We start from the raw sequence: 21132 nt of genomic DNA, 5'->3' as shown, positions 1-21132 counted from the left end.
ATCACACTAGCATCATCTGAAATTGTTTTTCTTTTTAAAAATTTTTTTATTGTCAAACTGATATACAGAGTAGTTACAGGTTCATACATTAGGCATTGGATACATTTCTTGTACTGTTTATTACCTCCTCCGTCATTCCCCCCTCCCCCCTCCCCCTTTCCCCTTTCCCCCATGAGTTGTTCAGTTCATTTACACCAAATAGTTTTGCAAATATTGCTTTTGTAATCATTTGTCTTTTTTACCCTGTGTCTCTCGATTTTGGTATTTCCTTCTAGTTTCCTAGTTCTAATACCAGTATACATGGTTTCCAATGTACTCAGATAAGATACAGAGATAGTGCAGGTACAACCACAGAAATGGGATACAAGAGGATCATCAACAATAGAAGCTACAGTTTCACATCGCATGTTGAAAGTAATTACAACAGTGATATAACAGTCGTTTGCATAACATGGAGTTCATTTCACTTAGCATCATCTTTTGTGTTCTTAAGGATATAGCTATTGGGCTCTTGTGATCCTCTGCTGTGTCTTGCCTAAACCTGTGTTAATTATTCCCCATGAGGGAGACCATAGAGTCCATGTTTCCTTGGGTCTGGCTCACTTCACTTTAGATGACTGGATCAGGAAAATGTGGTACATATACACAATGGAATTTTATGCCTCTAATCAGAAAGAATGACATTGCCTCATCTGAAATTCTAAAGAGCACACTTCTCAGCCATAGTACAAAAGTATGGGTGGTAAAAGGGGCTCTGAGTGAGGTATTCTTTGGAAACTGGAGGAAGGGCTATTCTGTTAAAAAGGGGCAAAGAACTTGACTATATTGTTCTAAACATTTGACTGAGATTTCTAATCAAAGTACTGAAGGTATGTTGGTCTTCCTGACTGCTTATAGTAAAGTAAAATGTTAAAAATGTACAGCAGAAATTTTAAGAATTAAAAACAGAACTTGGAGATTTGGTAAATTTCTAGATATTTTACGGTAAAAAATGCCCCAAACAACTATAACTTGCTACAAAGAAAACAGGACGGGTGTAGCCAGGCATTGATTATGAATAAGGGAAAGATACAACTCATTTCAGTAGTGGCCAGGAGCTGAGACAGAATTAAACCAACCAAGACACTGCCAGGTTGGAATACAAGAAATAGGAAAGACAGATAGATTAAGGGAGAGCTATTGGGTTTCTTGGATTCTACAAGAACAATCATATTGATTATTTGTCTGCAAACTAATGTGCAATATCCTTCATGAAAAGGAAAGAATCTCTAAAAGAAATTTTGAGATCATTAGTGCCATCACTTGGAACACAGAAAAGAGGGAGGCTCTGTCGACTCAGTTTCAATGGATGGGAAGACCATGGCAGAGAGCCATGGTGTGGGAAAGCCCACACTGAGTCAGAGGTGTGAGACTACCCCCACAGAGCCATGAGGGTAATGCTGCTGCAGTGAAAAATCAAATTCAAGAGGATTAATCTGTAGCCTGAAGGTGCAAGAGAATTTTCTGTGTAGGTTGATGATTTCCTTGGGACTCATCACTCCCTTCTATCCTGTATCTTCTTTTTAGAATATGAATAACCTATGCCACTTTGCTAAGTCCCACTGTTCTATTTTTGTTCAGTCTCACAGGTTCAGAGATGAAGAAGAATTTTGCTTGAGGATGAATAATATCTTGAGTCTTACTCATATCTGTTTCAGATGATATTTAAGTGAAAAATAGGACCTTAGATTTTATAGTTAATGCAAGAAGGACTTTAGAACTCATAGGCTATTAGGGATAGAATAATTTTATTTTGCCTATGAGAAGAACATACACTTTAGGGTGCAAAGTATAAAATTACATGGATGGAGATGAATCTTCTAAATCTTATGTACAGGTTCCTTTACCCCAGATGTGGCAGCATTGGGAGCTGGGGCTTTTAGGTGGTAATTACGTTTAAATGAGGTCATGAGAGTGAGGGTTCTTATGATGTGGTAAGTACATTTAAAAGAATAGAGGCAAGAGTAAATTCTCTCTTTATTTCTCTTTTTCCTCTTCTTCTTTCTCTCTATAATCTCTGCCCTGTGAGGTTACATGGAAAAACTAGCCCAATTGCCATAGAAGTAGGAGTCTCAGATTATGGTCTGCTTTGGCTGGAATCTTGATCATAGATTTTCATTCTCAAAAACGGTGAGAAAGAACGACAATGTCCCATTTGTAAGAAAATGGAAGGACTTGGAAAAAAAATCATACTAAGTGAAGTAAACCAGACCCAAAGAAACATAGACTCTGTGGTTTTCCTCACTGGGAATAATTAGTACATGTCTAGGATAATCCTGGCAGAAGATCACAATAACTCAATAGGTATGTCCATATGAACACATAATATGATGCTAAGCGAAATAAACTCCAAGTTATGGAAACAAGTGGTTTATCATTGTTGATGTTATTTTCAAATACCATGTGAAATTGTGCATTTTTCTTCTGTCTTTCTTCCTCATGGTTTTACATCTGATTTCAGTGTAACTGATTACTAGGGAAAGGAAGGGGGACCTCAAAATGGAGATACAAAGGATAAAAGATGAACCAATGAAACAGCATTATTTACAAAACTATATGCTGTAAACCAACTATACAACTCATGGGGAAGGGGGGAGGGAAATGGGGAGGAGGAGTTGGGAGAAATGAGGGAGGAGGTAATAAGTCGGATAAGAAATGTACTCACTGCCTTACGTATGAAACTGTAACTCCTCTGTACATTACTTTGACAATAAGTAAATAAATAAATACCTAAGAAAATCAACTTTGAGAAAGTAACACCTGCTATTTAAATCATACAGTTTACTCTGTTTTGTTGTAGCAGCACACTCTAATGCACACCCACAGACCAGTCACAAAGATGCCAGTGTATCATGGCTATGATCTTAGAACTCTCTCTCTCTCTCTCTCTCTCTCTCTCTCTCTCTCTCTCTCTCTGCTAGTCCTGGGGCTTAGACTCAGGGCCTGAGTACTATTCTTGGCTTCTTTTTGCTCAAGGCTACCACCCTGCCACTTGAGCCACAGCGCCACTTCCAGCTTTTTCTGTTTATGTGGTGCTGAGGAATTGAACCCAGGGCTTTATGCATGCTAGGCCAGCACTTTACTGCTAAGCCACATTCCCAGCCCAGGACTCTTTCTTTAACAATAACAGAATTGAATGAGAAATCATTAGGAGAAAAGCAACAGAAAACAAAAGCAAGAAAGTAACAAAAAATATTCAGCTGTAAGTAATAGGGGAAATGAAGTGCACATGCAAAAATATCTCCCCAGTCAAAGGTAACATTATATTTTGATCACAAAAGACTGAATGCTTTCCTTGTAAGGTCATAAGTAAGGCAAGAGTACATAATCTTGTTATTCTTAATCAACAGTGTTGCAAGTTCTGATCACAGCAATAAACAAGAAGTATATAATAGTACATTAAGTATAAAAGGAGAAACAAAACTCTCATTGCAGATGACTTCATTGCACAAAATCAACAAAACTCTCATTGCAGATGACTTCATTGCACAAAATCTCTGTAATTGCTAAGTGAATTCATGAAGATTTCAGGAGATAAAGTCAATATATAAAAATACATATACTATATAAAATGCATTGACTAAATATGAGAAAACCTAAATAATGGGATTACATACTCTGTTTCTGTACAGGGAGATTCCACCTGGTAAAGATTTCATTTCTCTCCAACCTGATGCATATGATCAGAACAATTCTTGTGAATATCCAAGGAAAGAATTTTGTAGTCAGAAACAAAGTTATAGTAACGCTCAAATGGAAAGTCACATTCTTTAGAATATTTAAAAAGTTATTGACACAAAATAATAAAGTTGAAGAATGATCTACTTCACAATAAGGCTGACTACATAATGAAATAACCAAGTCAGTGTTACATTGGGTGTAGTGCAGCCATACAAATGCCTGGGAGTTCACAAATACATCTGTAGAATTGGTCCCAAGTGATTTATTTTGAGAAAACATCTAATGATGTAGCCATTTTCCTGGGAGCTGGGGGATAAGGGGTGGTATTACCACACTCTTCTGCCACTTGATTTTTGACAAAAGTTCAAAAGCAAGTCAGTGGAGGCAGAACAGGCAGTATGTTCTTTCTCACAAATAATATACTGAAAAAATGAATCTTGACATAAAACCAAGATAAACATAAAATAGAGATTTGATATCCATGTAAATTTCCTTTAATGTTCAAAAACACCACAAAATTTTAGTAATAGTACCAGAAAAAAAGATTTTCTGAGGTTGTTTAAACTTGCACCTTAAGGTCTACAACTCAGCAATGAAGTTCTGCACTAGACAAAAAAGTATGTTCCCAAAGAATAAAGACCTCAACAACATGACAACATTTTGCTCTATGAAAACTCAGTAAGTATAAAACTGACAGTTTACAGATCAGTAAGAAGTATTTGTAAGTCACGTAAGTGATAGAGAAACTATTTGGAATACGAAAGTTTTTAAAACCGAATAATAAGAGATAGGTAATAATCAGAAAATGGCAAAAGATCATGAAAGCTATCTCACCCAAAAGGCATACAGATGGCAAATAGGCCAGGAAATGATATTCAATGCCATCTGCCATAATGAACATGTGAATCACCACATAATGAGGTACAACTATACATCTAATGCAATGGAGAAAATAAAACACGCACAAATGGAGTTGAGGATGCAGAGCAAAAGGATTACTCATGGTTTTCATGAAGAAATGCCAAGTCCATAGTCATTATCGATAAAACAACAGCAATTATCACAGGGCTCCAAAATTCCCCTCTGGCCATGTATTCCAGAGGCACAAAACCATACACACACACACACACACACACACACACACACACACACACACACACACACACGCTAAATAAAGTTCTAGAAGAGATTTCCATTTGCCATTGGCTAAGTGGAGTGTGGGATATAATAATAGAAGAAGACAGGGATCCTTGTTCTGTTCTATATCCTTTTTTTCTCATCCTTGTACAGTTCTATATCTGAATTCACAGTAATACACAGTGATAAAATTTTATTGAACCTACTACACACAAGTGAGAACATGTAAAAGTAGAAAAGATAATAGAATTGATGAATTACATTAATTTCAATATCCTGGTTGTGATAGTACACTATTATTTGTAAAATGTTCCATGGAGTGGCAACTTGAATAAAATATAAGGGATCCCTGTATTACAAGTACATGTAGATCTATAGTCATTTTAATAAAATATTAATATTGATAACAATTAAAAAACATTGCTAAGCACAGAGGCTTGATTCTATAATCCTAACTATACTGGAAGCCTAAATAGCATTTCAGTATAAAACTGGGGCTTGGAAAAACAAGGACTTAACTAAAAACTAGCTATAAGCTAAAGGGCTGAGGAGCATGGCCCAAGTGATACAGTTTGCCTAGCCCAAGGCCCTCAATTCAAGACTGCTGTACCAGAACATTCACATATACACATATATAATCCAAATGTATATTGACACAGATACATATATACATACAGTGTACACAATACACACATATATATATATACTATGTATGTATACACATTACATATATAGTATACATGTATATTTTAATTTGGAAAACAGTCATGTTTTTATAAAGATTCTATTTATATTGGGATGAGAGGACCTTACTATGAAGTGCATCACTGAATGAATATTTCAAATATTATCTTCAGAATCCTCTAATTCCTCATTAACAGAAGCTAATATGCATAGTCCGAAGAGAATAGATCAGTTCATACACATTTAATGTTCTCTTTTCTTCATATTCACAGAAAGGAAAGTATCTTTTATTTAAAGACAAGTTTTACTCATTTCAATATGTGCAAAGTGAACTGGGGAATTCATTTCAATAAATTAATGCTAGCTAAACTATTTTTTTCTATGAAGGTGTAGAAGATTTGTAGTGAAATAACTTAAGATGTAAGAATCTGATATATGTACTTGTATAGACATAACCATACATATATAAACGGAGAGTGGTTGGTTGTATTAAACACTTTTATATATTATAAATTGCTGCATAATAGTTTTAGCAGATAACATTCCTAGTTCACTTAAAGTAAAATTGAATTTTAAGATGACAAAATGTATTCCAGGCTATGTGGACTGGGGATATGGCCTAGTGGTAAAGTATTCACCTCATATACATGAAGCCCTGGGTTTGATTCCTCAGCACCAAGTATACAGAAAAAAGCTGGAAGTGGCACTTTGACTCAAGTGGTATAGTGCTAGCCTTGAACAAGGAAAAGAATCCAGGGACAGTGCTCAGGTCCTGAGTTCAAGCACCAGGACTGGCAAAAACAAAACAAAACAAAAATATTCCAGGATCAAGCTAGTCCAAATGGCTCATGTCTGTAATCTAACTACTCAGTTGGCTGAGATCTGAGGAGCACAGTTCAAAGCAAACCCAGGCATAAAAACCCATCAGACTTATCTTCAATGAATCACCAAGAAAGCTCGAAGTGGAGCTGTGGCTCAAGTGGTAGAACACTAGCCTTGAGCAAAAAGAGGCTATTGGATAGAGTCCAAGCCCTGAGTTCAAGCTCCAGGACCGGAAAAAAAAGTCCAAGCTCAAATGGTCTCATAAAACCAAAAGAAATAAAAAAGGGGAAAAAAGAAAATCATAGCTTCATTGACAAGAGACTTGCTTAGAGTGTTTGGTAGATTGAACACTACTCACTGTTCTTGCTGCTTTATAACAGGCAGATTGATGATATGAATGCTTCTTCAAACTCATAAAGCTTTGCTATACAACATTGGAATAAGAAGCATGAGAGCATTGCTTAGGTAGCTTCAATGCAAATGAAGACATTTATCACATTTAATATAATAGGCTCTGCAATGAGGTAAACCATATTTCTTAGAAATCTCATCAGGCTTCTAGTGCTTCGCCTCCTAGTCCAGCAGTTATCTACTTTGAATGTATTTTGTTCTTTTGCTTGAGAAAGATTTTTACTGTTTCATGATGTGTGCTTCCAATTTATACCAAGACTACTTGCTTGCCTGAAGACTAAAAGGCTGAAACTTTTGTAAAGAGCACACACATTTCTGCCTCAAGTTATAAAAGTTAAACTCCATGTGTTCTAAGTGGTTTCCAAGGGAGTGTCTTTAATTTAGTTTTCCCCAAGAACTGGATATGGACAGTTAAATCTCTGCAGATGGGGTGATTTGCACATCTTCCTCAAATTATTTTCCTGATTAAGTCTATTTTCCCTTTTCTGGATCACTATGAAGCTTGCCAGACAAATTCATTCAGAGTAAGAATGTAAGATTAGGATTATTTATCTCAATATTGTGAGAATAAAGAAAAAAAGGGGGTAGTTGATATAAAGTTTCTAAGCCAGCATGAACTTAAAGTGGACATAATTCTAAAGAAGCTGTCAGTTTTTGTCTTTTCCTATCTGTATGTTAAATAAAGCTCAGTCATTATCTTAGAACACTACATTGTATCTGAGTGCAATTCATACACATGTATTACTAGACTATAATATGCTTATGATTCATTTGTTTTTCAGTTTTTAGGGCCATTTAGAATTCTCTAGGAAGGACAAATTACATGGAAAAAGAGACTTTAGTGAAATAACTCAACATTTCATGATTATCTCAGATGCAAACACTCTTTCCTACAGGGGGCATTGTAGAACACGCGTGATAGCTGAAACAATTTTCAATCAAACTGCCTGAGTCCACTGGATTTCAGATATGCCTATCTCATGAATTATTCTGTAGTAATGGAAAATGCTTTCCAACTTAAACAACTCAAAATAAACTTTCTAATAAGCAAAACTGAAAAAAGCTTAGACACTTGGAGCTTAAAAATTTAGGTATTATGAAATAATAAAATATTTAAATTGGTAGATTAGTAAGAGCATACTGTTAGTCAGCATTTAACAGGTAGACATAAGGAAGATATCTTGAAGAAACAGCCAGGTATTGGTGAGATGGGATTATTTCTTTAACTATCACCACTTGGGGGATCTGAAGCCACACAGGCAGCAAAGTGAAGTCTCCTTTCATAAACAGTAGCTATCATTACATGTCTATCATCCCAGATATGGTAGATAAGAAGCCTAGGTGGATCACAGCTCAGGTGCATGTAGAGCAACAACACTGGATTCATGGCTTAATGCTATAGCTACTACTTACAAGCTTGTGAACCAAAGTTCGAACCCCAGTTCTGGCTAAATAAATTCATAATCTAGAAGAAGGGATCATGTCTCTAAAGAGTAAACATTCATAATGGGTATGCATGAAGAGTGTATTTTTGCTGTGGGAAGCTCAGGGAAGCTCAAGTAGCAAGTGATTTGCTTTGCTCGTATGGATCCTTTAAAGATGGGGACCATGACCACACAATTAACCTGTGCATAAGGGAATGGGGAGACAAAGGAAGAAAAAAGTATCTTAAGGGGAAAGAGTGTGATCCATGAAATTTGGAAGCCTGCATGAATGATAAATGCTTAGTAGTTTCCAAAGCTACTGCTTGCCAGGGAGAGTCATGTAACTGTGACAAACAGACCAATGAAATCTACATTTTACGTTATTAATGTAAGGAGAAAAAGTACGTCAGTTCAGAGTAAATAACGAAGTGACTTCAGGTCTAAATGTCTCTCGGTATCCTAGGGAACTACTTTAAACAGGGCTTTACATCTGCTACATCAGTTTTCTATCCTATTTCAGCTTTTCATATGTCCAGGAAAATAGTACTATCTGGAATTTCTTTTAGGCTTTCAAACTGTGTTTCATTCTCCCTCTGGTACTGCATGATTTTTATTTTCTTTTCAGTTTTATTTCACTCCAAGTCAATCAAAACCATTTATTTTGCAATTTTTTTAGACCTCTTAAGGCATCTTTTAGTGAATGTGTTTGAACACAGACTCAAATACATGTTTTGGAGGAAAATTTCTATGGCTTTGTCTTCCACAGAGAACAATTATTTTTTAATTTCACAAAAATAACAACAATGGGGCTGGGGATATGGCCTAGTGGCAAGAGTGCCTGCCTCGGATACATGAGGCCCTAGGTTCGGTTCCCCAGCACCACATATACAGAAAACGGCCAGAAGCGGCGCTGTGGCTCGAGTGGCAGAGTGCTAGCCTTGAGCGGGAAGAAGCCAGGGACAGTGCTCAGGCCCTGAGTCCAAGGCCCAGGACTGGCCAAAAAATAAAAAAAATAAAAAAAATAACAACAATGATAAACCACTTGTTTCCCTATCTTGAAGTTCATTTCGCTTAGCATCATCTTATGTGATCACATGTTATAGATATTTAGCTATTGTCATCATCTGCAAAGACTATCCTAGACATATACTAATTATTACCATAGAGTCCATTTTTCTTTGGGTCTGGCTCATTTCAGTTAGTATCATTTTTTCCAAGTCTTTCCACTTCCTTATGAATGGGGCAATTCCATTCTTTCTGATAAAAGCACAGAATCCCCTTGTGTATATATATACTACAATTTTATGATCCATTCATCTATTGAGTTGCATCTGGGCTGGTTCCATGTATTACAGATGGTAAATAATGCTTCTGTGAACATGGTTGTGCTGGTAGCTTTAGTATGGCCTTGTTTGTGCAACAGCCATATTTACAAGACAATATGTTGTAAAGTAACTGTACAACTTGAGGGGGGGTTGGGGAGGAAGGAAGGTGGGAGAAAAATGAGGGAGGATGTAGCAAGTGTGACAAGAAATGTACTCACTACCTTATGTATGTAACTGGAACCCCTCTGTACATCACCTTGACCACAAAAATAAAACAAAAATCACAAGTGGTTTTACTTTTAAAATTCTTACAGCAGAAACAGATGTTGGTAAATAAACATGCTTAATCTGATAACTGTGAGAAGCTGGGTACTGGTGAACCATGCCTGAGATCATAGCTACTCAGGAGGCTGAGAGCTGATGACTGCAGTTCAAAACCTGTGCAGGCAGACAAATATAAGATCTTCTGATCTCTCATACATAGCATAAAGCTGAAAGTAGAGCTGTGTCATAAATCATAGAGTGCTAGCCTTGAATGAAAAAGCCGAATAAGAATACAGGGCCCTGAATTCAAGCCCAAATACTGGCATAAAATAAAAGGACAAACAAATCTAACCATTTGACACACTATAAACTGATGAGATTTTTTTTTCCCTGATATTATTCTTTCATATTTCATTCCCAAGTATGAATGCCTTATTTCAAACTTATACCAGTTGTTACAAAGTTTTTCACCTAGTTATTTATTTGATTCTTCCTCTTACTTGCATATACCATCTTTCTACCTTCTGTTTTCTTCCTTTGTCTGGATAAATTTATTCTCTACAAAAATTTTAATCTGTTAAAATATTTTCCCTATAATTCTATAGTCAATACTACATTTCAGAATTAATATGACATTTCTTCTTAAATAGAAATTTATTATTTGAGCTCCTTTGGTAAGATATATTTTGTCGTCATCATTCTCAGCAGTGTGATCAAATGCTTAGAAAATCTCCCACGGCATGTGAAGTGGAGCATTTTGTTCAAATTTATACACACACTCCTCAAAAGCTTTTTCCTTTTTTTTTTTTTTCAAACTACAAGGGAGGATAATTCCCTGAGGGGTCTAATTTTCTTTGTCATCCACCTGAATAACTTCAATTAACATTAATACACACGTTAGCATAAGTGCATCTGCTTTGAATATGTAAAAGAAAGTAGTAAATGGTAGAACTGAAGGAAAAATCTGATTAGTTAAATAATACAGGACCAGTGTCATTATGTAGTTCAGCTCTCATTAGGGTGATTGTTCTTCAGTGATTCAAATAGCATATTTAGAACAGTAAAGATTTTTAATTGATTAATTTATCGTCAAAGTGATGTATAGAAGAGGGGTTACAGTTTCATACATAAGGCAGTGAGTTCATTTCTTAACAAACTTGTTATCTCCTCCCTCATTTTTCTCCTGTCTTCTCCCCTTCCTAGGTCTCTCCCCTGCCCTCTGGGTTGTACAGTTGTTGCACATCATTTTGTCTTATAAGTATTGCTGATGCATTGGCTTGCCATTTACCCCTTTGTCTCTCATTTTGATGTTCCCCGTCCCTAGTTTTGATAAACCTATATACAATACCAGGGTACCAAAATCAGTTACAGTGACATCAAGGTTAAAACCATCGGGAAGAAAGGCAAAATAAAAAGGCATAATTTCACATGGTACTTTGAAAATAACAACACAAACAATAAACCACTTATTTCCACAACTTGGAGTTCATGTCACTTAGCATCATCTTATATGTTAACATGTATGAGTTATTGATCTATTGTGATCTTCTGCTAGGACTATCCTAGATATATACTAATTATTACCAATGAGGGAAACCACAGAGCCTATGTTTCTTTGAATCTGCTTCACTTCACTTAGTATGCTTTTTTCTGTCTTTCCATTTCCTTACAAGTGAAGCAATGTCACTTTTTCTGATGGTAGCATAGAATTTCATTGTCAACGTATACCACATTTTCTTGATTCATTCAGTTACTGAAGAGCATCTGGGTTTGTTTAGAGTTGTAAATTGTGCTGCAATAAACATAGTTGTGCTGGTAGCCTTAGTGTAGTCTTGCTTGTAATCCTTTGGGTAAATGCCCAAAAGCAGGGTTGCAGAGTCATAGGGGAGCAGATACACTGAAAACATTGTAGGAAGGAATAGGAGAAACACTTGGGTTCCTCGACACAGGTTCCTTTCTTAATTAAGGCTCAGAAACACAAAAAATCAGAAAAAGGTTAGAATAATGGGATTGTAGAGCTTCTGTCTGGCAAAGGACATATATGGCAAGATAAATAGAAAGCCCTCAGACTGGGAGAAGATCTTCACTAGCCATACAAGAGACAGGGCCTCATATCTAAAATATACTTAGAACTCAAAAATTAAATTCCCCCAACACAAATCCTCAAACTACTTCCTTAATAAATGGGTAAATACTTAAAGGGAGACTTCTCTGAAGAGGAAATGAGAATGACCAAGAAACACATGAAGAAGTGCTCAACATCACTGGCCATAAAAGAAATGCAAATCAAAACAATGAAATTCTATGTCACTCCAGTAAGACTGTCTATTATCAAGAAAACTAATAACAAGAGATGCTGGAGGGGTTGTGGCCAAAAAGGAACCTTACTATAATGTTGTTCTGAGTGTTCAACCACTCCAGAAAGCAGTGTGGAGGTTACTCAAAAGGCTTTACCTTTCCTCAAAAAACCTTTACCAATGTAAAGGTTTCTAAGAAAAAAAATAAAACACATTAGGTTATTTCATTCCATTATTACAAAATGCCACTGACATACAGTTGTGTTTTAGGATAATAACTTGGTTTTAAATCACTGCAATCATTTGGAATTTCAGAATCCTATAACAGAATCTCACAATGTTTACCTTATAGCATCTAATCCTTGTCAGTAACATTTTCCAGTCAGTTGCATAAAATTTATTAACAAAATAAAACATTTTGTAGTTGCTCCTTTCCTTTTACCTCAATTATTCCTGCTTTGCTAATAAATGGCTAAAGGCCTAAAATTCAGATCATAGTTTCTTTTCTGCCATGGAAAGTAGTGTTATCGTGAGAATAGTAAGCAATGTCTTCAAGGCTGCCTTGTGCTCAATATCATTTTCATGGGCAGTACTTTCCTCTATAGATCTACTGACAGATGGGAAGATATTTGAAGCCTCTGGATTTGCATTTCTCTAACAAATCCTAACAAAGAATAATTATGTGGATCTGGCTGCCCTTTATCTTGTTTTTACTTTAGCTAGTAAATTTAAAATATTCTTCTGATACAGAGGTTTACAAATGAATGATCATGCAAAATGATAGATGACACAGCTTAGCATTTAAAAATACTTGAGTTAGCGGATGTGTTTTGTTGAATATATACTTAGATTATTGGAGTTTAGAGTGGCTTTCATTATAAAGGAAAACAGCAATTGCAAAGAAGCCAATTCTTCCTTGTTAACACATGGAATTAGAAAATCACCTCTCCATGATTAGAAACTTTAATAGGACAACTGAAATTATTTTCAGTCTAGGGTTCTAGAGTAGAAGGGCATGATACTTGTTTGCTCTCTTGGTCTCTAATCTAGGACTTTAAATTTTCATTTTCCACTAAACCTCACAAGCTATGATTTTAAACATTGTTGTCCAATCTGGATTTAGTTGACTTCCAACTTTTATACGAATTAGAGTCAATTGACTTACACAGAAATGATTCGTTGTTCAACTGAAATACTTGTTTCTGTTATTTTTTTAATAAAGTACGAATGTCATTTTAGAGAAGTGAAAGAGAAACATATCTTCAGAGCGTATTTGGTCACAGACTCCATTTCAAACTCCATTTTTCTCCCATTTGTAGTGAGGACAGGGAGAGGGAGAAGACTGTCATTTGAGAATTTGACTAAGATAGAGCATTCAGATAATAAAGTAGCAGTCAAGTTCTGATTCATGATTGTTCTGAGTAATCATTATTTGAAAGCGTATTAGAACCTTCTCTCTGCCAATTCTGTGGTTAAGTATACTAACCAGGATGTCGTTGAACCCAAAGTATTCACAAATTTAATGTTTTAAATCCCATTATGGCATTATTGGCAGCTAAAACCCCAAGTGACAAGCCAATTTACTTCTGTGAGAGAGAAAAAAAGAGAAAGTGAGATATCTCTGGAAAAATAAGTATGATAACTGAATGCTGAAGTCATTTCAACATTGATGAATCCAGCCTACTGCTTCTAATAGATAAGTAGTAAACCATTTCTCAGATTGCTCTTCCCAAACAATAAAAGCACGCCCTTAAACCTGACATTTCCACAGTGATGAATCTTAGATGAAATCATATGAAATGTCAAAATAAAGGCAGGCAAAAAAATCAATACGTGTGCAGATGAAGCTATGTAAGGTCAATAGTTTCATAATGTTTGTGACAGGCCATCTATGTGTTTTGTGTGACAATATTTTTTAATGTGTAATAACTCTAAAGCGCTAAAAATTAATTTCTGAGATGGAATTACCTCTTGACAAGAGTATAATTAAATTCATACTTTTTCTCCCTCTTGAGATTAGAGGAGGATGTTGTAACAAAACTGCCCCTTCAAGGTCAGAAATAGGTTACTCATTCCAGAAACAGTGAAATCAGCCCTTTAGTCACAAGAAGTGTCATTTCTCTCTTTCTTCAGTGAGCTGGGTGCTCCTGCAGTATTCCCATACACATATGCCCTTGGAGTCCCACCAAACTGAAACAAGATATACGATGTTGGTGAGGGGGCCACCCCCTTTCCCATGGCTAGAAGGTGTGTTATATAACACATATAACACACACACACACACACACACACACACACACACACACACACACATATATATATAACATACATATATAAAACACAAAAATTGTGTGTTAAATCACAAGAAAGTGGTTACACAGTATACCTTTGTTTGCATGGTAGGAAGGTACAATATACTCAAGAATTAGTGACAATGAATTTGAAAACTGTTGTGGTCTTTAACACTACAGTGCTACAGGATGGCATAATTTGTCAGCAGGCCTTTTCCAAACAAACATCAGTCTTGAATGATTCTAAATTCTCAATAATGCATTCAGACATTGGAGACGCTGCCTCCCTGGCTCTGAGGCTTGTGTATTCTAGAGAAGGTAATTTTCACTTTGTACAAGCTTAAGTCTCAATATCCTTGCCAGCAAGGTAAAATACAGCTCCTGTTCCTCTATGTAGTAATTCTGATTATAACCTACAGGTATCCAGGGTCTACCTGCACCACTCAAGATTCTGTACCGCTTGTATGTACCATAGCATTTCTTCTTTCTGGTTCTTCTTTTCTTTTTTTTTTTGCCAGTCCTGGGGCCTGAATTCAGGGCCTGAGCACTGTCCCTGGGTTTCTTTTGCTCAAGGCTAGTGCTCTATCACTTGAGCCACAGGGCCACGTCTGGTTTTTTCTGTTTATGTGATACTGAGGAATCAAACCAAGGGCTTCATGCATGTAAGGCAAGCACTCTACCACTAACCTGCATTCCCAGCCCTCTTCTGATTCTTAAAACAATATTATCTAACTGACATAAGCCAATACAACATTTAAAACCAATTAACTGGGGCTGGGGATATGGCCTAGTGGCAAGAGTGCTTGCCTCGTATACATGAGGCTCTGGGTTCCATTCCCCAGCACCACATATACAGAAAATGCCCAGAAGTGGCTCTGTGGCTCAAGTGGCAGAGTGCTAGCCTTGAGCAAACAGAAGCCAGGAACAGTGCTCAGGCCCTGAGTCCAAGCCCAGGACTGGCCAAAAAAAAACAAAAACAAAAAACAAAAAAACAAACCAATTAACTAACAAGCCAATGAAAACCAATATAGTCTACATGAAATTGATCCTGAAACAAAGTCAAGTACATAGTAGAGCTGTTATTGTGGCTGGAAATATTTATAATCCCAATGTGGAAAAAAGAAATCCGAATTTAAACACACACTAGGTTATTCCAATAATTACACACTTGAATATGAATCACAGAAATATTTTATCGTGCCAGGTTTTAGATGAAAACATTATGCTCTTAAGGGAATCATAAGAATAATAATAAACATCCCTTTGGAAGAAGTATTAACATGAAGCTTCTCCTCAAGGTTGAAGCATAAGACAGTGACTATCAGCTAACCTGAGTGGAGGGCATTCCCTCTAATATTAGGAAGCCAGAGCTGAGAAGTGCCAGTATATAATTTTGGATTATGTGTAACAGCTAGCTAGGATGACAGCTTAATATTTTCCTACAGACAGAAATGTATTTAATAGAATTTAGTCAATCATTGTAATGCTGCATCGTTTTAAAACCATTTAGCGAATGTAAGTCAATAATGTGGGGATTACAAATGATAATTAGAAACCATCAATTATTTTCATGCTATTAGCTATATATTTAAGCAAATAATTTCCCTCAGTCACTGTGAGTATAAAAGCAGCCAAACATTTCCAAGCTCAATGAAATACAGCTTAATAGAAGAGCATGATGATTGTGGTCTGCTTTGAAATATTATACTGTCTTACATAAAGATGCAAACAATGGTACAAAGAATGGAAAATGTAAAATATGAAAAACTGAGGCAAACACTGTCTCAGGATGCTATAGTAAGTGTGAGCATTACTTCTGATATGTGAACTCCAGTGTTTCTAATCTGTGAAAATGGTTCAACAAACTCTACATAGGGTTGTTTAAAGACTCAGTGGTCACTAAAGCTTTGTTTTTCACCACTCAGTATTTATGGCTTTATATACATAATACATTCCTCTTTATCCTCAGATTTCATAGTCATTTGAAGAGAATATTAGTACAAATTACTGGTGTTATATCTGAGTTTGATGTGCATCAGTAGGTTGATACTATGTTTCTACATTATTATAACAATTATTCACCAGCTATGTTAACCATTTTCCACTTCAGTTCTACCTTTCCTTTTTCTTCTATTTTTCTGTATTTTTTTGAGTAGCTCCCAGTTAGCTTCAAGTTCCCAATGTAGCCCAGGCTGGACTTCAAGTCACAGTCCTCTTTGCCTCATTTTTCTATGTACTATAGTGTAGGTCTCTGCATCATGCCCAGATCTTTTTCTATCACCTGCCCCAAGTCTATTTATTCCATTATAAAAATAAGTGTTCCCCATAGTAATGAAAGATTTTCTAAGAAGTAGGCTTAATCTGAATGAAATATTATACAACCTATACCTATAGCAAAACAACAAGTTACCTCACTAAGAGAAATAGTGCTTTGATTTTAGTTATCATTAGTAAATATTTTAATTAATTTTTAAAAAGGAAACCAACTCACAGAGTCATGATGCAGTAGGTAAGTCCAGAAATATGTAGGGTAGGTCAGCAGGCTAGAAATCCTGAGAAGAGCTGATTTTGCAGGTTGGACTCCAAATTCCTCAGGATAACAAACTAGATAATCAGCTAGGTTTCCTTCCTATGCTCAAGACTTAAGGACTAATCCTTTTCTGGGGAATATTATGCTTGTGACAAGGTTCCCAACTGATTAAGTGGGGCAAGCCAGATTATGATCAGTCTCATTAATTTGTAGTGTACCATTCATTCACAGCAATATCTAGAATGGTGTTTAGCAAAAAAACACCTGAGTTACATAGAATACTAAAATTGATATGCAAAATTAACCAATATAGTAATTCATCTGATTTTGGTTGAGTCAAAAAGCCCATATGGAAATCAAACATGATTAACCCAGATATCACGTTAACAGATTGTTAAAACATGGTCTAGCTACTACTAACCTTTCTATTAATTTGTAATGTTTCATTGATTATTCATTATCTTTGTGTAAACATTGAGAGTAGAGAGTCTTGTTTCATTGATCAATATGTTATCTATTTATGACAGTTAATTTTAGGGGTCAATTTGAGTAGAGTAAAAAAACTTGGATATCTGAGGATGTGACATAGGAGAATGGGGTGTGAATCAGAAGACTCAGTGAGGAAGGTCTGGCTTCAGAGAGGACAGGTTGATAGAACCTGATAGAACAAATCATGAACCCTTTCCTTTGTCTCTTAAAAATTTCCCTCAGTTGTTTCCTTTATTTTTTTTTTCTGTGTGTAAGAGCTCAATAGTCCAGCTCCATCCATCATTCGGCATCTCCAGGTACGTGGTGGTGTGTGTGTGTGTGTGAGAGTGTGTGTGTGTGTGTGTATGCATGCATGGGTGTGTCTGTGTGTGTGTGTGTATGTGTGTGGTCATGGTAGTAGGCTTTGTTTTTTATTCTTTGTGTCATATTGTTGCTTTAGAGGTGATATACAGCGGCGTTCCTTTTACATACATCAAGTAATTAGTACATTTCCTTTGGCACAGTGTTTTCTGTCTTCTCATTCTTTTTCATTCCCTTCCTCCCATCTCCACCCAGGGGTTACACATTTCACTTTAGTCAGTGTCCAGTGCACTCCACTGCTGCACCTTTTCACCTTTTTTCTCTGGATTCTGTGTCCTCCCCCCCCCCCACCCACATATGTGCACATGAGTACACTAAATATAAGGTAAAGAATATGGAGTCATCAGAAAAAGAAAAAAAATTAAGAAAAATAGTCCTTTGTTTCCATATCTTTGGAGATCATTTCAGTACCTATATTATTTTACATACACATGAAAAGGCGCTTGTGTATTGCATCTTTGTGATTCTCTCCTAAGACGTCTGCCTCCTTTAAACAAGAGAACTACTGGCTCTTTAAACTGTAGGCTCCAAGACCAGCAGCCCCTCCAGGTTCTCAGCCTTTGACCTTCAAACAAGAATTACAGCATTATGATTCCAAGCTCTAGGGCTCAGGTGGTCATTCTTCTCTCTTGTCACATCTTGAAGATGACCTCTGTCAGGATCTGCTCCTTCATAACTGTGTAAGCCATTCCCCCCAATGACCTCCATCTCTACCCTACAAGCCCTGGATCTGCATCCATACAAGATGCATACGGCAGCTACATTCCCATTCATTCTGTCTCTCTAGATAGTCTGAGTAATATACTGGCTATCACTCTGTTCAAATTTCCTCTACATTGTTGTATTTACTGGTATCTGAAAAGGAAACTTATTTTAAATCTTAAAATTTCTTTGGCCTAACCCCCTAGGCATTATTCCAGACAGACTTCACAATTAATTCCCTGTATTTTAAATAATGCTCCCTTTGGGTATGGATTAAGATTGCATTAATATTCTAAATTACTTCAGAGCAAATTCTCTTCCTAATATTTAGCTTTCCTATATCAAAATCTTTTAAGTTAGCATAAGTGTTTCAGAATGAAATTATTCTACTTCTTAAAAGATGTTGAATATTTTTTGACATTAGAAAAAATGATTTTAGTGCTCTACAGGTAATTTCTTTAACAATTAAATCTTTCTCTTCACTTGGCTTCATTACTTGAATGGAGATTCCATTCACCCTAACATTAAATTATACGGAAATGATTTTATCATCTAAAATCATAACTTTAGATGATATCTAATTATTTCTGGGAAAAGTCGATCATGTTAATTTGGGTTATAGCTTAAAAGGCTATATTGGCTACATACTTTGATTTCTCAGTCTATATATGGTTTAAGCTAACACGAGCAACATTTTCAGAGAATTATGTGGAATTCTTCTATTTTTTTCACAATGAGAAAGTTAAATTTCTTGAAAAAAATAGGAAAATAGAACTTTCTGACTCTTTAGTTTTCCAGGATCAAATTTTGTCCCAACCAGAAATGTTGTGGAGCTAAGCAAAGTGATGCCATTTCTGACATTTTATTTTTAAATGTTGGTACCTACAGTTAATGTTATAAGCCACCAGATATGATGCCATTCTATACAAAAACAATATACAGCATTTTAAAATAGCTGTCAGTTTTGAAAGTGACTAAAAGAATACCTGCAGTTAAAGCTATCATTACTTAAGAAAATCTCTATGACAGAGATTTCAGTGTTTAGTAAAATCTCCACGGACATATAATGTATAGTGAGTTGTGAACAAGTGCTAATCTTTGTTTTAAGATGTTGTTATGATCAGAGTTGCTCATCTTCCCTACTTTCAGATGAAGTTTTCAGAACAATAAAAAAAATACAAGCAGAACATTATGTTTGCAAAGATAATCATTAAGTTGAACATGCTATTGACAGATCACCCTCAAAGTACTAATTGTTAATTGATAATTATTATTTGCTTTTATGTTGTATTATTGAAAATAAACTATGACCTTGATTCAGCAGAAACTTGAGGCATATGCATTACACAACCAATTCAAATTTCAATAGGAACTTGAAGTCAAGGAAAGTAACAACAGTACTCTTTTTAAACATACATTCAGTGAACATTAAAGGCAGGGGTAATATTTATCAAGATTTATTTAAAATCAATTTAAAAATAATAATAAAAATGAATTCAATTAAAATAAAATTTGATACTAAGTTTTTGCATAGTGACATATGCCTGAAATTCCAGCTGCTCAGGAAGCTGAAACAGGTTGATGACCAACTCATAGCCATGTTGGATAACATAAGGACACTCTGCTAACTCAAGAAGCAAAAATAAACCAATAGAAATTTGTAGTGAAAGGGAACTATATACATACAACTGACAAGTTATTAATTTCTACTACAAGTATATATAATGCCTTTGATGCTTTTTATTTGGTAGATGACAAGGCTTCAAGCATGATCAAAAAGCATATTACGGGCTGAGAATATGGCCTAGTGGCAAGAGTGCTTGCCTCCTACACATGAAGCTCTCGGTTCGATTCCCCAGCACCACATCTATGGAAAACGGCCAGAAGGGGCGCTGTGGCTCAGGTGGCAGAGTGCTAGCCTTGAGCGGGAAGAAGCCAGGGATGGTGCTCAGGCCATGAGTCCAAGGCCCAGGACTTGCCAAAAAAACAAAACAAAACAAAACAAAACAAAAAACATAGATCAATCTTTGGGCAAGTCATTTGTATTACAGTAGAAATGTCAGATGCATAGCATAATTATGAAACTAAATATTAATCAAACAGAATTATTTTGCCTAGTGTCTTTAGGTAAAGTATTAAGTTACCTAAGCAAGTACATTCACATGAAAGTTCCACTTATATGATATATTCTTAAGGATCATGGCATGATTGTGAGGGAGAAAGATGGGAGCAAGTTAGATTCAAGCATGACAGACTCAAAGTCAGACTGCCCTGATAAAACCCAAATTTCAGAATTTACAAGTTGACAGTGGGTGGATGAGCTGTTTATTCTTTCTCTACCTTAGTTCCCTTGTCTATAATATGAAAGTATCTATTATCCTATGAGAAAACGATGACTGTTTTTGCAAGGTACATTGGGTATTGTGTGACAGAAGGCTGTGTTCATTAAATACATTGATATTCTGATATTAAATAATCAATAATCAAACACATTTTAACCAAATATGGCTAGTCAGCATGCTGATTTCATGGTGACTTCTGTTTTTTGATGAGGTTTCTTTTTTCAAGACTGGGGTTTGAACTCAAGGCCTCATGCTTACTAGGTACAAAATTCTACCACTTGAGCTATAACTTTATCTCACTGTCAACTTTCTACTTAATTCTAGAAGACAGGAG

The 21132-nt window shown here is 35.9% G+C and overlaps 1 protein-coding gene across 2 annotated transcripts in view; it reads right to left on the bottom strand.

Moving 5' to 3' along the window:
- The window catches only part of Epha6 (EPH receptor A6), a 711982-nt gene that overhangs the window by 335628 nt on the left and 355222 nt on the right, over nucleotides 1–21132 (bottom strand). The window lies entirely within an intron of this gene.

This window comes from Perognathus longimembris, chromosome 5, assembly GCF_023159225.1.
Source record: "Perognathus longimembris pacificus isolate PPM17 chromosome 5, ASM2315922v1, whole genome shotgun sequence".
NCBI classification, from domain to species: Eukaryota; Metazoa; Chordata; class Mammalia; order Rodentia; family Heteromyidae; genus Perognathus; species Perognathus longimembris.
This window is presented reverse-complemented; position numbering and strand designations above follow the sequence as displayed.